We start from the raw sequence: 20,129 nt of genomic DNA on the forward strand, positions 1-20,129 counted from the left end.
GCATCCTCTTAAAGCCCACGGTGATCAATCTTGAGTTGGAATAAGGTGGTTAGTTCCCCAGCCCATGACAACAAAGACTAGATGAGCAGCAATGCTGTTTCTCAGTGTGGATGTCTCTTCTCGAGTGCGGGGGCCTCTGCTGAGAGTGTCTTTCTCAGTGGGTCTCTCTGTGTGGGAGTATGAACACGCTCTAATCTGGGATGTGATCAAGGAAGAGTGCATTTTGTTTGTTTTTCCTCTATGCTCTTGTTGAAAGTCTGAGTCCGTTTACTATTTTCATGAATTGTCTTATTTAACCTTATTTATGAGGCTCTTGAATTCAGAGCGTAAACTTAATGATATATTACCAATTAGTATGTTGCTATTAAGCTTAGAGTCTTTCCACTAAAATGCTGAAAGGACCAGGTTTGAAAGAGTTCAGTGAGTCATCGAGGCTACATGTCATAGCAGCAAGAATATTCACTCTAGTTCTTGTCTGTGCTGTGCTGCTGACCAATTAATTTACCCTGAAATAGGGGCATTTCATTTCTCTGGGTCTCCATAAAATAACTGCTTTAGATAAAGGGATCTCTAAATTTCCTTCAAAATATAAAATGTTTCTAGTTTGCTCACTTCATGTTGAGAGTCAACGTGAAAATATGTATTTGAAGTCAAGATAGACTAGTTGAAAATGACACAAAAAGACAACCTACTGACTGAGAGAAAATATTTGCAAATTATGAGACCGACAAGGGCTTACTTTCCAAAATGTAGAAACAGCTCATACAACTCAATAACAAACAAACAACCCAATCAAAAAATGGGCAAAGACCTAAAGAGACATTTCTCCAAAGAAGGCATACAGGTGGTCAAGAGGCACATGAAAAGATGCTCAACATTGCTAATTATTAGAGAAATGCAAATCAAAACTACACGGAGGTACCACCTCACACCAGTCAGAATGGCCAACATTAAAAAGTCTACAAACAATAAACGCTGGAGAGGGTGTGGAGAAAAGGGAACCCTCTTGCACTGCTGGTGGGACTGTAAATTGGTGCAGCCACTATGGAGAACAGTACAGAGGTTCCTTAGAAAACTAAAAATAGAGTTGCCATATGACCCAGCAATCCCACTCCTGGGCATGTATCTGGAGAAAACTCTAATTCAAAAAGATACATGTACCCCAGGGTTCATTGCGGCACTATTTACAATAGCCAAGACACAGAAGCAACCTAAATGTCCATCAACAGATGAGTGGATAAAGAAGATGTGGTACATATATACAATGGAATATTACTCAGCCATAAAAAAGAATGAAATAATGTCATTTGCAGCAATGTGGATGGACCTAGAGATTATCAAACTAAGTAAGTCAGACAGAGAAAGACAAGTATCAAATGGCATCGCTTATATGTGGAATCTAAAATACTACATAAATGAACATATGTACAAAACAAAAACAGACTCACAGACTAGAGAACAGACTGTGTTTGCCAAGGGGGAGGTGGAAGGGGAGGGAAGGGTTGAGAGATTGGGATTAGCAGATGCAGACTAGTATATATAGAATGGATAAACAACAAGGTCCTACTGTATAGCACAGGGAACTATTTTCAATACCTTGTGATAAACCATAATGGAAGAGAATATGAAAAGGGAAATATATATATACATATATATATATATATATCTGAATCACTCTGCTGTACAGCAGAAATTAACACATTATAAATCAACTGTACTTCAATAAAATAAAAAAGATAGACTAGTTGTTATTAACACAATGGGCGTCGGCCCTGGACAGACCTGTGATCTAAGCTTGTCTCCTACTTAGGAGTTACCGGGTGAGCTTGTGCAACTTGCACAAATTTGAAAAATTATCTTCTCATTTGTAAAACAAGTATAAAAATCCAGAAACCATTTTTGGGAGGATTAACTTAGGCAACATATACTTCAATATTTGAATGGCACATAAAAGTAAACAATGGTAGCTATTATTAACTCTTTTCCCCACACATTTCTACATATAGTTCATGGATATAAGTCATTTCATTATATTAGTAATGTACAAATCAACACAGTTCTTCACATAAAGGCAACCTTATCCAACAAATATATGTCATAATCAAGGGACAGGGACGATACACCCACAATAAAATCTCACGCTGAAAGCAGAATGCTGGAAATTCCTGTGTCAGCAGTTACTTTTCACACTAACAGGGCACAGAAGAAGCATTCCTAATGTCAGTAGATCACTCTGCCATTTTTTGGCATTTGACTGCCTGCAGGAATAAGTCTTTGTGGCACTGCTACCAGGCAGAGAAGTAGTGACAGCAGGGGGTGCACTGCTACCAGGCAGAGAAGTAGTGACATCAGGGGTTGCGTGGGAGAGTAGAGGGGGCTGCTAAAACACTCCCTTGAGAAAGCCCTGCTGCCAGGTGAAACCAGGTATCTGGTTTAGGGAGAGGCTGAGGTGAAGAAGCATGAAAATTGGGTTGAAAAGCTCCAAAAATAGGAGGATCACCATGTTCTGAGAGGCAGAACTTGGTAAGGCACCTGCTTTCATAACCACACATAGACACTAGTGGCAGTTATCTCATGTCGAGCCATTTTTTCAGTACTGCTCAGTTTTCAAATAGAAATTCTTGGGCTTAGAGTAAACTCACAAATCAAGATCTGCTTGTTCTGAATAGAGCCATGAGCTAATTTCAAAGTAAAATAATATTTTCCTCTAGAGTCTTCTAATGGGCATAAAGCAAGTTTTCTCCCATGAACATTTTTCCTCTTATAACCTCTGCTTTCCTTAGTCACTTGAATTATGACATGAATTTCATCATAGAGCTCTTCCTTTCAGTCTTAATGGCAGCTTTACAATGGAATATTCTTATTCCTCATTATAATTCATTAACTTAGCATTTTATAAACTTAATGTTATAAATCTCATTAATTTGGAGCTCAAGGAAGAAAAAAAATAGCAACCCCCAGTAAAAAAAGAATTCATCATATCCGATAATTCACTTTAACCACCAAAGAGCCTGATACTGGGCCAGCCTCCTTTCTCCAAGAAAAGGACTTATGGAAAAATCAAGTAAGTTGTTGATGGGAATGTGGAGGTCGGGGGTCATTAAGGATAGTTTTAACTCTCAGTCTCACTTTGGCACATTTATGCTGTGAACACTTGACTACCATCAAATAAGTTTATCAGTAAACTGTGATGACACCATGATGGCACCAGGTCAGAACAATTACACAGCTATGCCTGAGCCCAAAACAGCTCTGGAAGCTAGCAGCTGAATATATTCAGGGACATGGCAGACCCTGAAATAGTTACCCATAAACTGCCTGTAGTTAGTGTCTTCCAACTACACCTTTCCTGATGCTGGGACAATGTTGCTGAGTAAAATAGATGGGACAGAGACTGCCAGCTATCCTACAAAAAGGCTTTTTTTTTCACCTTCCTGGGAATGTAATTGAGCAGGACCCTATGAGGCCTTCCCAGGACAGACTCCCCCCCCCCACCATGTCCTCTGCCAGCCTTCAGTCTATAGAAAACCTTTAGTCAAAGAGTAAGTTTAACCAGAGAAGTGAGAAGATGAAGAAAGAAAGGAAAACAGTTAAGCAAGACAAAATAATAATTGTTTAGCCATTAAACAATGTCAAGGACTTTAGTTTCTACTCAAGGGCTATAGATAATATTCTGAGCCATGTCCTTGAGCTGTTTTGCAGATGCTAAAACCCCACCAGGTGGGAGAAGTTAACTGCATGCTGCCCACAAACACATAGACCCCAGATAGGTTGGAACCAGAAGGTTGATGATGTTGACTCCCAATTACCTCCCCACCAGCCAATCAGAAGAATGTCCATGAGCTGATCACACACCCCACAACCCCCCTTCCTGAAAGCCATCGGGTGCTTTAAAACCCTTTCCTGAAAGCCATCGGGGAGTTCACGCCTTTTTGAGCACTAGCTGCCTGGACTCCTTGCTTGGCACCTGCAGTAAACACTGCACTGTCCTTCACCACGACCCGGTGTCAGCAGATTGGCTTTAATGCACTCGGGCAAGTGGCCCTGAGTTTGGTTCAGTAACAGAAACGCAGTACACCATACATTCCTGGCTTCTTCCTGTCATTAGGTATGGTCATTATGTTGTTATTATATATTACATTGTATTATATTGTACTGTATTGTATTATATTACATTATATTTTATGTTATGTTGTTATATTTATAATTGTATCTGTGTGTTTGTTTTTATTTAGGTATGATACAGTTTTCACCAATAAAATGTACCTAGAAGTGGTAGGTACCATTTCTAGGACTGGATCATTCAAAACTCCCATCCTTGTTCTTCCCTGTTATTTTCGACTTTCTCTTGTATGGAGTGGACCTGATCCCAAAGCGGCCTCTGCAGATATGTTGCCAATGGAAACATATCCTCCCACTGGGTTCCTGCATGATAGGTTGGAAGAAGGTCACCCTGCCAACCTCTTTATCTCCTTCACCTCATGACCGCTCAACAGGAAGAGGAAGGTATCTATTGTGTTTGAGCCACGGTAAATTAAGGAGCCCTTTCCTACAGCAGCTAGCATACTGTACCTAATATGGAGAATACTACAATTTGAGAAGCTGATGTTTCAAACCACTGATATTTATTTATTTGCTTGTTTGTTTTAATTTACCATAGTATAAACTGATTCATTTAAACTAGCCAAGTAAGCACAGGAAATATAGGTTCACTTTATCATTTTATGAATTGGCAAGGTCTGTAGCAAAGGATAAAACTACTGAATATAACCTATTGGGCAAAGGATAACATAGTTGAGAGAAAAACAAGTCTGTATAGAGACAAGGGGAAAGGACTTTAGAGGTTTATGAACTTTTACACGAGTCTACACATGACACACACAGAATGCAGGAGTTATGAGGGACAACATGGGTTGTCTGTTTTAATTTCACATTTCAGGCCCCAAAAAGACCTTACAAAAAAGAAACACTACTGCATTTGTGGGGTAAAGAGAGAAAAAATATTTTTTACTAGAAAATACATATTTTTTTAAAGAAGGAAATTAACAGTGAGGAATTGAAATCTGTTCTTTACTCAATAAAATCACTGGCCCTATAGAAGATATTATCTATTCAGAGTAGGTAATATGTTTAATATACAACCAGAAAATGCCACAAAGAGCTGGGCATTATTCAAAGTAGAAAGATAAATATTCTCCTCTAGGTGTACATATAAATAAAATAGGCTGTTACTTGAAGTTCTGGGTTCTAAATATAGTCTGGCTATTAAAGGAAATAAAGACAGTTCAAAGAGGAACAAAATAATCAAAAATAATCAAAGACTGAAGAATTCTTCATTTTGAAGATGGAAAAGGGTAGTAGGTAGGGAATAACCAAAAGGAATACAATCATGAAGGGAATTTTTAAAAGAAAATTGATTTGTTTGTGGAATTCTAAATTTATTGACCTAGAGGAGTAGACAGAATATTTAATATTAAATAAAATAGGCAATTAATTTTCAATATAATAGGATGTATATTCTGTAGCAAAAAGCATTGGTAGTATTTTGTGTGGGCAGTCCATTACATATTCGCATTTGTAATTGATACATTCATAGAGAAAAATAGATGTCAGATATATATTCCTAATTGGGGGGGGGGATTTTAGATATATAAACCTAATCATGGATTATAATTGTTTTTCCCCAGAAATTATTTTATGATACTAGTGGTGCTTATAGAATATGGGAAGGGGAAAAATACAATCTTTTACTCATGATGACATTTCTTATGTTTAATTTTTTTATAGCCACAGTAGTTTGCATCTTATTTACAACTATATTCATATATTTGTATATGCACACATACACTTGTACACAGACACACACGCACACACATGGATACATACATAAACATTTAAATCTGTATATATACACACATATGTATAGTCATGCTAACTAAGGGCATATTTCTGAAATTATTTCTTTTCATTAGAGAATATACTAGGAAAGAGATATCACAGTTATTATTTAATTTTGATCCCTGCGATTTTCTTCTTTCTTCAGTGAAGAATAAATCAAAGTTATGTCTTGGTACATTTCCTTGTATTTCATTTCAATTACACAGGAAATCTCTTGGAGAGGGAACAATTTCTGTTTTACATTGTTTATTGCCACAGACTAACCTGTTATGACTTTACCAAATTCAACACTTGGCACTTTTTCTTCTTCTCTTAATTGTCCCTGTAGTTTCTTTTCCTGGTTATTATGGACCTTTTTATCCCCAGGCAGATTTTTGAAAATTTTAAGTCAAAAATCAGGAGTTGCTGAATTTTCCAAGTCAGATTAGAAATGGGTCTTTTGGTATTGTTTAGACACAAGACACTGCAAATTCCTAGTAATAAACATGCTTTAATTTCCTGGATTTTTTTGTGCCAGGACAAGAATTTTTTAAAATAATGACATAGAAAGTGTAAATGCTATGTTATCTGTACTTACAAAATTTATATGTAGAAATTAACTCATATATAGCCTTTCTCCTTGCTATGACAGAACATTTATTCTGTTGAGTAAAGACAACATTTTTTAAAAAAGATAACTACACTTTTGTTGGCATTAAACTAGCCTATAGAGGACATTTTTATGGACCTTATTGAAATCAATGTCACCAGGTAAAAATCTGAAAATACTTAAAGAGGCCTGATGTAATGCATCAAATCCTTTCCACATAAAATGTAGTTGTTATTTTTGCTGAATAGTACTTATATCTGTTAGGCTACTTCTGGAAGAAACCAGAAGATAAGTCTATAATGGACAAAAAAGGTCACTTACTTAGCATAAACAGTTCTGCTACTTATTTGGAATTTACAAAGCTCCTTCCTATTTTAACGTCTGTTTGATGGTCCTTCCTTTCTCAAGGGAGTACTTTGGGGCTCCTCTTAAATAAAATTCTCAATGTATTTAAATTTATACCCCTCAGAATACACTGTGGAAAAAGATGATCTTTCCAGAAAACCAAAAACAACACTATCAACAGGGATTGCTTGTATGCGAAAGGTCCAGTTTACCTTTAGAAAACATACACGTTAAAACCTATGTAATCGAGCTTCCCTGGTGGTGCAGTGGTTAAGAATCTGCCTGCCAATGCAGGGGTCATGGGTTCGAGCCCTGGTCTGGGAAGATCCCACATGCTGCGGAGCAACTAAGCCCATGTGCCAAAACTACTGAGCCTGCGTGCTGCAACTACTGAAGTCCACGCACTTGGAGCCCATGCTCTGCAATGAGAGAAGCCACTGCAATAAGAAGCTCGTGCATCTCAACGAAGAGTAGCCCCTGCTCACCACAACTAGAGAAAGCCCGCATGCAGCAATGAAGACCCAACACAGCCAAAAATAAATAAATAAAATTAATTAATTTTAAAAAAATCTTAAAAAAAAAACCTATGTGATCAACTTCTGACTGAATGTATTCTATGGGAATGTTACTCTTCAAATTATTTTGATAACTAGCTTGTATTTCCTTACTGTCCAATTGCTCATGTATGGTCTTAAAATTAAGTATTCTCCACTTATATTAGGTATGTATGTATATATGCCCCCTCCAGTGGAGAACCCACTTTGCTAGGTTCATGAGGGCAGAAAATGTCCTTCTGATCAACTTGTATCCTTCTGTCCTCCTTTTTCCAAAGTGGCTAGTGTTTACTACTGTACTTTTAAAAATGCAATAAGAATCACATGTGTGATGTGACACAGGAAGACCCATGATAGTTACAGAGAAACAAAGGGCATGGCCTCTAATCTCAAGTGTGTTCTCAAACTTCAGTTGGCAAAGTAAGACTCAGAAAGCTATCTGTCAACAATGTAGTATTTGGTGGCCAGAATAAATAATCAGTGCTCTAAAAGATACAGAACTTTACGTTGATGAGGAAAAGTTTTCAAGAGAAAGTGGGACTTAAGCCCTCAATGGAAAGTAGGAGTTGAATATGTAGAAAAGAGTAGAGAACATAAATGGTGACAACAAAGGGAGAAGGGATTGAATGTTCTGTAGGTTGAATGTTTATTTAAAGCAGATGCGTGGGTTGAAGACAAGATTACAGAGTAGAAGGACTTGAGCTCACCTCCTCTCATGAAAACACCAAAATCACAACTAACTGCCAAAGAACTATTGACAAAAAAGACTGGAACCTACCAAAAAAAGATACCCTACAGCCAAAGACAAAGAAGAAGCCACACGAGATGGTAGGAGGAGTGCATATGTGATATAATCAAATCCCATACCCACTAGGTGGGTTACCCACAAACTGGAAAATAATTATGAGGATCTCCAACAGGAGTGAGAGTTCTAAGTCCCACGTCAGGCATCTCAGCCTTGGGGGCTGGCATCAGAAGAAGCCCCCAGAGCATCTGGCTTAGAAGGCCAGCAGGGCTTGATCGCAGGAATTCCACAGGACTGGGGGAAACAGAAACTCCACTCTTGGAGGAAGGACAAAAGGTCTTGTGAACATCAATACCAAGGGAAAAAGCAGTGACTTCATAGGAACCTGGGCCAGACCTACCTGCTGGTCTTGGAGGGTCTCCTGGGGAGGTGCAGGGGGGCGGCTGTGGCTCACTGTGGGGACAAGGACACTGGTGGTGGAGGTACTGGGGAGTACTCGTTGGTATGAGCCCTCCTGGAGGCTGCCATTTTGACCCCAAGACCTGGCCCCACCCAACAGCTTATAAGCTCCAGTGCTGGGACTCCTCAGGCCAAATAACCAACAGGATGGGAACATACCCACCTCTCAGTAGACAGGCTGCCTAAAGGCTTCATGAGTCCACAGCTGCCTCTAAACATACTCCTTAACATGGTCGTGCCCACCAGAGGGACAAGACCCATCTCCACCCACCAGTGGGTAGGCACCAGTCCCTCCCACCAGGAAGCCTGCACAAGCCTCTAGATGAGCCTCACCCACCGGGGCGGGGGTGGTCAGACACCAGAAGCAATAGAAACTACAGTCCTGCAGCCTGCAGAACACAGACCACAAACACAGAAAGTTAGACAAAATGAGATGGCAGAGGAATATGCTCCCAACAAAGGAACAAGATAAAATCCCAGAAGAACAACTAAGTGAAGTGGAGTTAGGCAATCTACCTGAAAAATAATTCAGAGTAATGATAGTAAAGATGATCCAAGATCTCAGAAAAAGAATGGAGGCACAGACTGAGAAGATACAAGAAATGTTTAACAAACAAAAGATGTAAAGAACAAACAGAATTGAACATTACCATAAGTGAAATGAAAAATACAGTAGAAGGAATAACAGAATAAATGAGGCAGAAGAAAGAATAACTGAGCTAGAAGACAGAAGGGTGGAAATCACTGCTGCAGAAGAGAATAAAAAAAAATGAAAAGAAATGAAGACATTTTAAAAGACCTCTGAAACATTAAATGTGCCAACATTCACATTATAGGAGTCCCAGAAGGAACAGAGAGAGAGAAAACTCCTGAGAAAATATTGGAAGAGATAATAGTTGAAAACTTCCCTAACATGGGAAAGGAAACAGTCACCCAAGTCCAGGAAGTGCAGAGAGTCCCAGGCAGGATAAACACAAGGAGGAACACATGGGGACACATAGTAATCAAATTGAGAAAAATTAAGGACAAAGAAAAAATATTAAAAGCAACAAGGGAAAAGCAACAAATAACATACAAGGGAATCCCCCCCCATAAGGTTATCAGCGGATTTTTCAGCAGAAGCTCTGTAGGCCAGAAGGGAGTGGCACAATATTTTTAATGTGATGAAAGGGAAATACCTACAACCAAGAATACTCTACCCAGCAAGGCTCTCATTCAGATTCGATGGAGCATATGCTAAGAGAATTCAGCACCACCAAACCAGCTTTACAACAAATGCTAAAGGAATGTCTCTAGGTGGAAAAGAAAAGCCCATGACTAGAAACAAGAAACTTACAAATGGGAAAGCTCACCAGTAAAGGCAAACATACAGTAAAGGTAGCAAATCATCCACACACAAATATGATATCAAAACCAGCAATCATGAGAAGAGGAGAGTACAAATGCAGGATATTGGAAAGGCATTTGAAATTAAGAGACCAGCAACTTAAAACAATCATATATATGGACTGCTATATCAAAACCTCATACTAACAGCAAACCAAAAATCTACAATAGATACACACATAAACACACAAAAGGAATCCAAACACAACACTAAAGATATTCATCAAATTGCAAGACAAAAGAACAACAAAGGAAGGGGAGAAAAAAGATCTACAAACACAAATTCAAAACAATTAACAAAATGGCAATAAGAACATACATATTGATAATTACCTTAAATGTAAATGGATTAAATGGTCCATCCATAAGACACAGACTGGCTGAATGGATACAAAAACAAGACCCGTATATATGTTGTCTACAAGAGATCCACTTCAGATTTAGGGACAAATACAGACTGAAAGTAAGGGGATGGAAAAAGGTATTCCATGCAAATGGAATTCAAAAGAAAGCTGAAGTAGCACTACTCATATCAGACAAAAGAGACTCTAAAATAAAGACTTACAAGAGACAAAGAAGGACACAATGTAATGATCAAGTGATCAATCCAAAAAAGAAGATACAAAAATTGTAAATATATATTACCCAATACAGGAACACCTCAATATGTAAGACAAATGCTAACAGCCATAAAAGGAAAAATCAACTGTAACACATTAATAGTGGGGGACTGTAATGCCCCTGTAATACCCCTGTAATCCATGGACAGATCATCCAGACAGAAAATTAATAAGGAAAAGCAGGCCTTAAATGACACATGAGACCAAATAGACTTAATTGATATTTATGGAGCATTCCATCCAAAAGCAGCAGAATACACATTCTTTTCAAGTGCAAATGGAAAATTTTCCAGGTCTATCACATGCTGGGACGCAAAGCGAGCCTCAGAAAATTAAGAAAATTGAAATCATATCAACCATCTTTTCCAACCACAACACTATGATATTAGAAGTCAACTACAAGAAGAAAACTGTAAAACACACAAACACGTGGAGGCTAAACAATATGCTACTAAACATCTAACGGATCACTGAAGAAATCAAAGGTGAAATAAAAAAATACCTAGAGACAAATGAAAACAAAAGCATGATGATCCAAAACCTATGGGATGCAGCAAAAGCAGTTCTAAGAGGGAAGTTTATAGCAATACTATCTTACCTCAGGAAACGAAAAATCTCAAATAAGCGACCTAAACTTACACCTAAGGCAATTAGAAAAAGAAGAACTAACAAAACACAAAGTTAGTAGAAGGAAAGAAATCATAAAGATCAGAGCAGAAATAAATGAAAGAGTAACAAACAAAGAAACAATAGAAAAGATCAATGAAACTAAAAGCTGGTTCTTTGAGAAGATAAACAAAATTGATAAACCTTTAGCCAGACTCATCAAGAAAGAAAGGGAGTGGGCTCAAATCAATAAAATCAGAAATGAAAAAGAAGTTACAACTAACACCACAGAAATAAAAAGGATCATAAGAGACTACTACAAGGAACTATATGCCAATAAAATGGACAACCTGGAAGAAGTGGACAAATTATTAGAAAAGTACAATGTCCCAAGACTGAACCAGGAAGAAATAGAAAATATAAACAGACCAATGAAAAATACTTAAATTGAAACTGTGATTTAAAAACTTCAAAGAAACAAAAGGCCAGAAGCAGTTGTCTTCACAGGTGAATTCATTCAAAGATTTAGAGAAGAGTTAACATATATACTTCTGAAGCTATTCCAGAAAACTGCAGAGGAAGAAACACTCTCATACTCATTTGATGAGGCCACCATCACCCTGATATCAAAACCACACAAAGATACCACAAAAAAAGAAAATTACAGGCCAGTATCACTGATGAACATAGACACAAAAATTCTCAACAAAATACTAGCAAACCAAATCTAACAATACATTAAAAGGATCATACACCATGATCAAGAGGGATTTATCCCAGGGATGCAAGGATTTTTCAATATCTGCAAATCAATCAGTGTGATACAACACATTAACAAATTGAAGAATAAAAACTATATGATCATCTCAGTAGATGCAGAAAAACTTTTGACAAAATTCAACACCAATTTATGATAAAAAGTCTTCAGAAAGTGGGCATAGAGGGAACCTACCTCAACATAATAAAGGCCATATATGACAAACCCACAGCCAACATCATTCTGTACAGTGAAAAGCTGAAAACATTTCCTCTAAGATCAGGAAAAAGACAAGGATGTCCGCTCTCACCACTTTTATTCAACATAGTTTTGGAAGTCCTAGTGATGGCAATCAGAGAAGTAAAAGAAATAAAAGGAATCCAATTGGAAAAGTGCAAGTAAAAGTGTCACTGTTTGCAGATGACATGATACTATACATAAAATTCTAGAAAATTCTAAAGATGCTACCAGAAAACTACTAGAGCTCATCAATGAATTTGTAAAGTTGCAGGATACAAAATTTTTACACAGTAATCTGTTGCATTTCTATACACTATCAAAAAAAGATCATAAGGAGAAATTAAGGAAACAATCCCATTTACCATCGTGTCAAAAAACATTAAATACCTAGGAATAAACATACCTAAGGAAGCAAAAGACCTGTAGTCCAAAAACTGTAAGATGGTGATGAAAAGAATCAAAGATGACACAAAGAGGTGGAAAAATATACTATGTTCTTGGATTGGAAGAATCAATATTGTCAGAATGACTATACTACCCAAGGCAATCTACAGATTCAATGCAAATCCTGTCAAATTACCAATGGCATTTTTTGCAGATCTAGAACAAAAATCAAAATTTGTATGGAAACACAAAAGACCCCGAACAGCAAAGCAATCTGGAGAAAGCAAAACAGAGCTGGAGGAATGAAACCCCCGGACTTCAGACTTCACTATAAAGCTACAGTAATCACAAGAGTATGGTACTGGCACAAAGACAGACTTATAGATCAATGGAACAGGAAAGCCCAGAAATAAACCCACACACCTATGGTCAATTAATCTATGACAAAGGAGGCAAGAATATACAATAGAGAAGAGACAGTCACTTCAATAGTGGTGCTGGGAAAACTGGACAGCTACATGTAAAAGAGTGATATAGAACATTCTCTAACACCATACTCAGAAATAAACTCAAAATGGATTAAAGACCTAAATGTAAGGGCAGACACCATCAAACTCTTAGAGGAAAACATAGGCAGAACACTGTTTGACATAAATCACAGCAACATCTTTTTGGATCCACCTCTTAGAGTAATGAAAATAAAAACAAAAATAAACAAATGGGACCTAATTAAACTTAAAAGCTTTTGCACAGCAAAGGAAGCCATAAACAAAACGAAAAGACAACCTACAGGATGGGAGAAAGTATTTGCAAATGTTGTGATTGACAAGGGATTAATCTCCAAAATACACAAACAAGTCATGCAGCTCAATATCACAAAAACAAACAACCCAATCAAAAATGGGCAGAAGATATAAGTAGACATTTTTCCAAAGAAGACATACAGAGGGCCAAAAAGGCACATAAAAATATGCTCAACATCACTAATTACTAGAAAAATGCAAATCAAAATTACAATGAAGTATCACCTCACACTAGTCAGAACGGCCATCATCAAAAAGTTTACAAACAGTAAATGCTGGAGAGGGTGTGGAGAAAAGGGAACCCTCTTGCACTGTTGGTGGGAATGCAAATTGGTGCAACCACTATGGAGAACAGTATGGAGGTTCCTTAAAAATCTAATAATAGAACTACCATATGACCCAGCAATCCCACTCCAGAGAAAACCATAATTCAAAAATATACATGTACCCCAATGTTCATTGCAGCACTATTTATAATAGTGAAGACATTGAAACAACCTCAATGTCCATTGAGAGATGAATGGATAAAGATGTGGTGTATATATGCAATGGAATATTACTCAACCATAAAAAATAATGAAATAATGCTATTTGCAGCAACATGGATGAACCTAGAGATTATCATACTAAGTGAAGTCAAACAGAGAAAGACAAATATTATATGATATCACTTATACGTGAAATCTAAAAAAAGATACAAATGAACATATTTACAAAACAGAAACAGACTCACAGATACAGAAAACAAACTTATGGTTACCAAAGGGGAAAGGTGTGGGAGGAGGGATAAATGAGGAGTTTGGGATTAACACTCACACACCACTCAAAATAAAATAGGTAAACAACAAGGACCGACTGTGTAGCACAGGGAATTCTACTCATTATTCTGTAATAACCTAGCTGGGAAAAGAATATGAAAAAGAATAGATATATGTATCTATATGTAAGAACACATATATGTATATGTAAAACTGAATTTGCTGTACACCTGAAACTACCACAACATTGTAAATCAACTCTATCTCAATATAAAATAAAAATTAAAAAAATAAAGCTTATGCGTGAATGCTTTTTCAAATAGTCCCATTTAAATTTGTGTGCTTCAGCTGCAAACCACCACATGGACACTGTACTTGTTGCTATTACAAACTATGGACTTGTATTCAAACTTCAATCTACTTTTTTCAACAACATTTGGTACTAGACATAATGAGAATATTCAGTGTCATCTCTCTCTTCTGCTTTAAATACAATTTTCAATATTAACTTTCAGTACTCTACTGTTTGACCTCCATGATAATGCCATGATTTCTAATTAAATGCCTTATTCTGAAAGGCTATTGAAATAAACACTCTTCTTTTTTCTAATTTTAAGATAATTTATATTAGGTTTTAACCTTGAAATAATGGCTTTCTTCCAACACTGGAAATTCATGGCTCCTTTTCACAATATCATTCTGTTTTAATGGTTCTTAATTCTCATCTGGAGATTTTCACAAAAAATATAATTATAAATTGGGGGAAAACTAGCAAATAACTATGTCTTATATCATTTGGTATTAAACAAAGATTAAAAACATGTTCAGAAACAGACTGAGAGAGGTCTCTAATAGGATTTGCTTGGTGGAAGAACTACTAAAGGATGTATCTCAAGCAGATGAAAATTGCTACAATAAGCAGGACTGAATTTAGAAGGAAATAATGGGAAAAGCATTTGCTAATCATATGCAGGTAAAACTTAACAGGTACGCTTTTTAAAACAAAAATAACAATGCACAAAATTGGAAAGTATAAACATAAGGTAGATATCAAAGCCTGGAAAAAAATAATGAATGTCAGGAGGGCACGACAGGAGTTAAAGAGTTCCAAATCTTTGTACTGTTCTGGAAAAGGGCTGAGATACTGATCCACATTAAACTCTGTTAAATCAAGTTTATAAGTTAAAAATAATAGACAACCATTAGGTGAAATGAAACAGAGTATATAACTTCTAAAACCAGAGAAGGGGAAAAAGGCATCACAAAGCCTCAAATCATCTAAAAGAAAGAAACAGAGGAGAAAAAGAAGTCAGGGGTGCGGTGGGACACTTCCAAATCTACTTTAGTCAATTTAGAATAGCACTCTCCCCTCCCTTGGAAGGGTGTTAGTGTCAGTGGGTGATACAAGCATGTAAGAGGGCAAATATGTGTTGATTGAATATGAGTTGTGAACTGGGCATGTTCAGGTAGCCAAGACAACACACAACAAGAATGATAACCAGGGCTTTCCCACCATCTTTCAGGCCAACTAATCTCTACAAAAACTGGTTAGAAATAATTAAGGTAGATTATTTACTGCGAAGGGAAAACTGGTAATGAGACAGAGTCTGGGAAAGGTATTCAAGGAGAGGATTGACAGTGTATTTCTGCACCAAAAAGGATCCTTAGTGAACATTTCCTTTTCTGATTTTGTACAATATAAAGACTCAGTGGATAGTAAAAAGCATCAACAGCTGTAGTCCAGTGAAATAATTCTCCTAGCATCTCACCTGAACAGGTGTCTGGTATTGATTCACATGGGACCACGATTGGGAGTCTGAGAGATTATGGTGAATGTAACACAGGAAGAAATAATCTTACCACAAGTGCATAGCTATTTAAAAATAAAACTTTTTTATTTAAAATTTTCAAAGTGTGATACTTTTCCCAGCCCACCAATAATGTTTCTGTAGGCTTTTTCTGTTCAATATTCTCTTCTTCCAATATTCCTTCCCCCCTCACCTCAAGCAGGTTCTTTTAATTCTTTTCTCCTATTTGCACCATGAAATCCTGCACTTGGGCTAATTTCCTTCTTCACTGTTTCTTATCCCCTATTCTTTGATGCTACTCTCCAACTTCCTTATTCTACACATTTCTCTTTCACTTTTGTTTTCATCCCATCTGCATTATCTACATTTTTTAAAGAAATTCTATTAGGTTCCAGAGGAGTTTATTTAATTCTACACACATGCACTGAATTCTTAACTCCACTAGTTGACACTATAAGGTAGAACTCAAGAGTTGCCTAGGTTCAGATTTTTGTTACCTTACATACTTGTTGTATGGGTTTGGACAAATCACCATCTGTATTTCAAATTAACTTCAGGTTAACGCAACTGTAAAGTAAAGACAATAGTAATACCCATTTCATCAAGTTCTGAAGATTAAATAAATTAATGCATGTAAAGAGTGTAAAACAGTTCCTGACATACAGTCAGCATTTTATAAATGCTATCTATCATTATGCTTTATGCACTGTGTTAGTCTCTAGGAAGATGGATGGTTCAAAGATAGATCCATGTTCACAAGGAACTTATGATCTAGTGGTGTTCCAGAAAAGTAAATTATCTACCCTAGGAAGAGGCTGCCTGAAACAAGCTCTACATGGAGAAAGAATTCATAAACTATAAAGAACTGGTCTTGCATGTTCACTGCATCATTAGTCACAATAGCCAACATAGGGAAGAAACCTAAGTGTCCATCAATGGAAGAATGGATAAAGAAGATATGAAGTGCTTGCTTCGGCAGCACATATACTAAAACTGGAATGATACAGAAGAGATTAGCATGGCCCCTGTGCAAGGATGACATGCAAACTTGTGAAGCATTCCATATTTTTATGACACAATAAACAAAATGGACTTAATTGATATTTATAGGACATTCCATCCAAAAACAACAGAATACACTTTCTTCTCAAGTGCTCATGGAACATTCTCAAGAATAGATCATATCTTGGGTCACAAATCAAGCCTTGGTAAATTTAAGAAAATTGAAATTGTATCAAGTATCTTTTCTGACCACAACGCTATGAGACTAGACATTAATTACAGGAAAAAATCTGTAAAAAATACAAACACATGGACGCTAAACAATACACTACTAAATAACCAAGAGATCACTGAGGAAATCAAAGAGGAAATCAAAAAACACCTAGAAACAAATGACAATGAAAACATGACAACCCAAAACCTATGGGAACAGCAAAAGCAGTTCTAAGAGGGAAGTTTACAGCAATACATTCCTACCTCAAGAAACAAGAAACATCTCAAATAAACAACCTAACCTTACACCTAAAGCAGTCAGAGAAAGAAGAACAAAAATCCCCCGAAGTTACCAGAAGGAAAGAAATCATAAAGATCAGATCAGAAATAAATGAAAAAGAAATGAAGGAAACAGTAGCAAAGATAAATAAAGCTAAAAGCTGGTTCATTGAGAAGATAAACAAAATTGATAAACCACTGGTCAGACTCATCAAGAAAAAAAGGGAGAAAACTCAAATCAAAGGTATTAGAAATGTAAAAGGAGAAGTAACAGCTGACACTGCAGAAATACAAAGAATCATGAGAGATTACTACAAGCAACTATATGCCAATAAAATGGACAATATGAAAGAAATCGCGAAATTCTTAGAAAAGCACAACCTTCCCAGACTGAACCAGTAAGAAATAGAAAATATAAAGAGACCAATCACAAGCATTGAAATTGAAACTATGATTAAAAATCTTCCAAAAACCAAAGCGCAGGACCAGATGGCTTCACAGGCGAATTCTATCAAACATTTAGAGAAGAGCTAACACCTATCCTTCTCAAACTCTTCCAAAATATAGCAGAGGGGGGAACACTCCCAAACTCATTCTATGAGGCCACCATCACCCTGATACCAAAAGCAGACAAAGATGTCACAAAAAAAGAAGACTACAGACCAATATCACTGATGAACATAGCTGCAAAAATCCTCAACAAAATACAAGCAAACAGAATCCAACAGCACATTAAAAGGATCATACCACGTGATCAAGTGAGGTTTATCACAGGAATGCAAGGATTCTTCAATATATGCAAATCAATCAATGTGATACACCATATTAACAAACTGAAGGATAAAAACCATATGATAATCTCAATAGATGCAGGAAAAGCTTTTGACAAAATTCAACACCGATTTATGATAAAAACCCTCCAGAAAGTAGGCACAGATGGAGCTAACCTCAACATAATAAAGGCCATATATGACAAACCCACAGCCAACATCGTTCTCAATGGTGAAAAACTAAAACCATTTCCCTAAAATCAGGAAGAAGACAAGGATGCCCACTCTCACCACTTTTATTTAACACAGTTTTGGAAATTTTAGTCACAGCAATCAGAGAAAAAAAGCAATAAAAGGAATCCAAATCAGAAAAGAAGTAAAACTGTCACTGTTTGCAGGTGACATGATACTATACATAGAGAATCCTAAAGATGCTACCAGAAAACAACTAGAGCTAATCAATGAATTTGGTAAAGTAGCAGGATACAAAATTAATGCACAGAAATCTCTTGCATTCCTATACACTAATGATGAAAAATCTGAAAGAGAAATTAAGGAAACAATCCCATTTACCATTGCAACAAAAAGAATAAAATACCTAGGAAGAAACCTACCTAGGGAGACAAAAGACCTGTATGCAGAAAACTATAAGACACTGATGAAAGAAATTAAAGACGATACAAACAGAGGGAGATATATACCATGTTCTTGGGTTGGAAGAATCAACATTGTGAAAATGACTATACTACCCAAAGCAATCTACAGATTCAATACAATCCCTATCTAACTACCAATGACATTTTTCACAGAACTAGAACAAAAAATTTCACAATTTGTATGGAAACACAAAAGACCGGAATAGCAAAAAGCAATCTTGAGAAAGAAAAATGGAGCTGGAGGAATCAGGCTCCCTGACTTCAGACTATACTACAAAGCTACAGTAATCAAGACAGTATGGTACTGGCACAAAAACAGAAATCTAGATCAATGGAACAGGAAAGAAAGCCCAGAGATAAACACACACACATATGGTCACCTTATTGTTGATAAAGGAGGCAAGAATATACAATGGCGAAAAAGACAGCCTCTTCAATAAGTGGTGCTGGGAAAACTGGACAGCTACATATAAAAGAATGAAATTAGAACATTCTCTAACACCATACACAAAAATAAACTCAAGATGGATTAAAGACCTAAAGGTAAGACTGGACACTATGAATCTCTCAGAGGAAAACATAGGAAGAACACTCTATGACATAAATCACAGCAAGATCCTTTTTGACCCACCTCCTAGAGAAATGGAAATAAAAACAAAAATTTAAAAATGGGATCTAATGAAACTTCAAAGCTTTTGCACAGCAAAGGAAAACTTAAACAAGATGAAAAGACAACCTTCAAAATGGGAGAAAATATTTGCAAATGAAGCAACTGACAAAGAATTAACCTCCAAAGTTTATAAGCAGCTCATGCAGCTCAATATGAAAAAACCAAACAACCCAATCCAAAAATGGGCAGAAGACCTAAATAGACTTTTCTCCAAAGAAGATGTACAGATTGCCAACAAACACATGAAAGGATGCTCAACATCATTAATCATTAGAGAAATGCAAATCAAACTACAATGAGTTATCACCTCACACCAGTCAGAATGGCCATCATCAAAAAATCTACAAACAATAAATGCTGGAGAGGGTGTGGAGAAAAGGGAACCCTCTTGCACTGTTAGTGAGAATGTAAATTGATACAGCCACTATGGAGAACAGTATGGAGGTTTCTTAAAAAACTAAAAATAGAACTACCATATGACCCAGTAATCCCACTACTGGGTATATACCCTGAGAAAACCATAATTCAAAAAGAGACATGTACCACAATGTTCACTGCAGCACTATTTACAATAGCCAGGACATGGA

At 36.7% G+C, this 20,129-nt stretch overlaps 1 protein-coding gene and 1 non-coding gene across 3 annotated transcripts in view; one reads left to right on the forward strand and one right to left on the reverse strand.

The window, feature by feature from the left end:
- Positions 1 to 20,129, reverse strand: part of ADGRB3 (adhesion G protein-coupled receptor B3) — a 780,347-nt gene that overhangs the window by 236,732 nt on the left and 523,486 nt on the right. The gene's annotated exons all lie outside the window — the stretch shown is intronic.
- Positions 16,916 to 17,022, forward strand: LOC118905555. Its single transcript, XR_005022261.1, has one exon. It is a non-coding gene; the product is annotated as a U6 spliceosomal RNA (small nuclear RNA).

This window comes from Balaenoptera musculus, chromosome 12 (assembly GCF_009873245.2).
Source record: "Balaenoptera musculus isolate JJ_BM4_2016_0621 chromosome 12, mBalMus1.pri.v3, whole genome shotgun sequence".
NCBI classification, from domain to species: domain Eukaryota; kingdom Metazoa; phylum Chordata; class Mammalia; order Artiodactyla; family Balaenopteridae; genus Balaenoptera; species Balaenoptera musculus.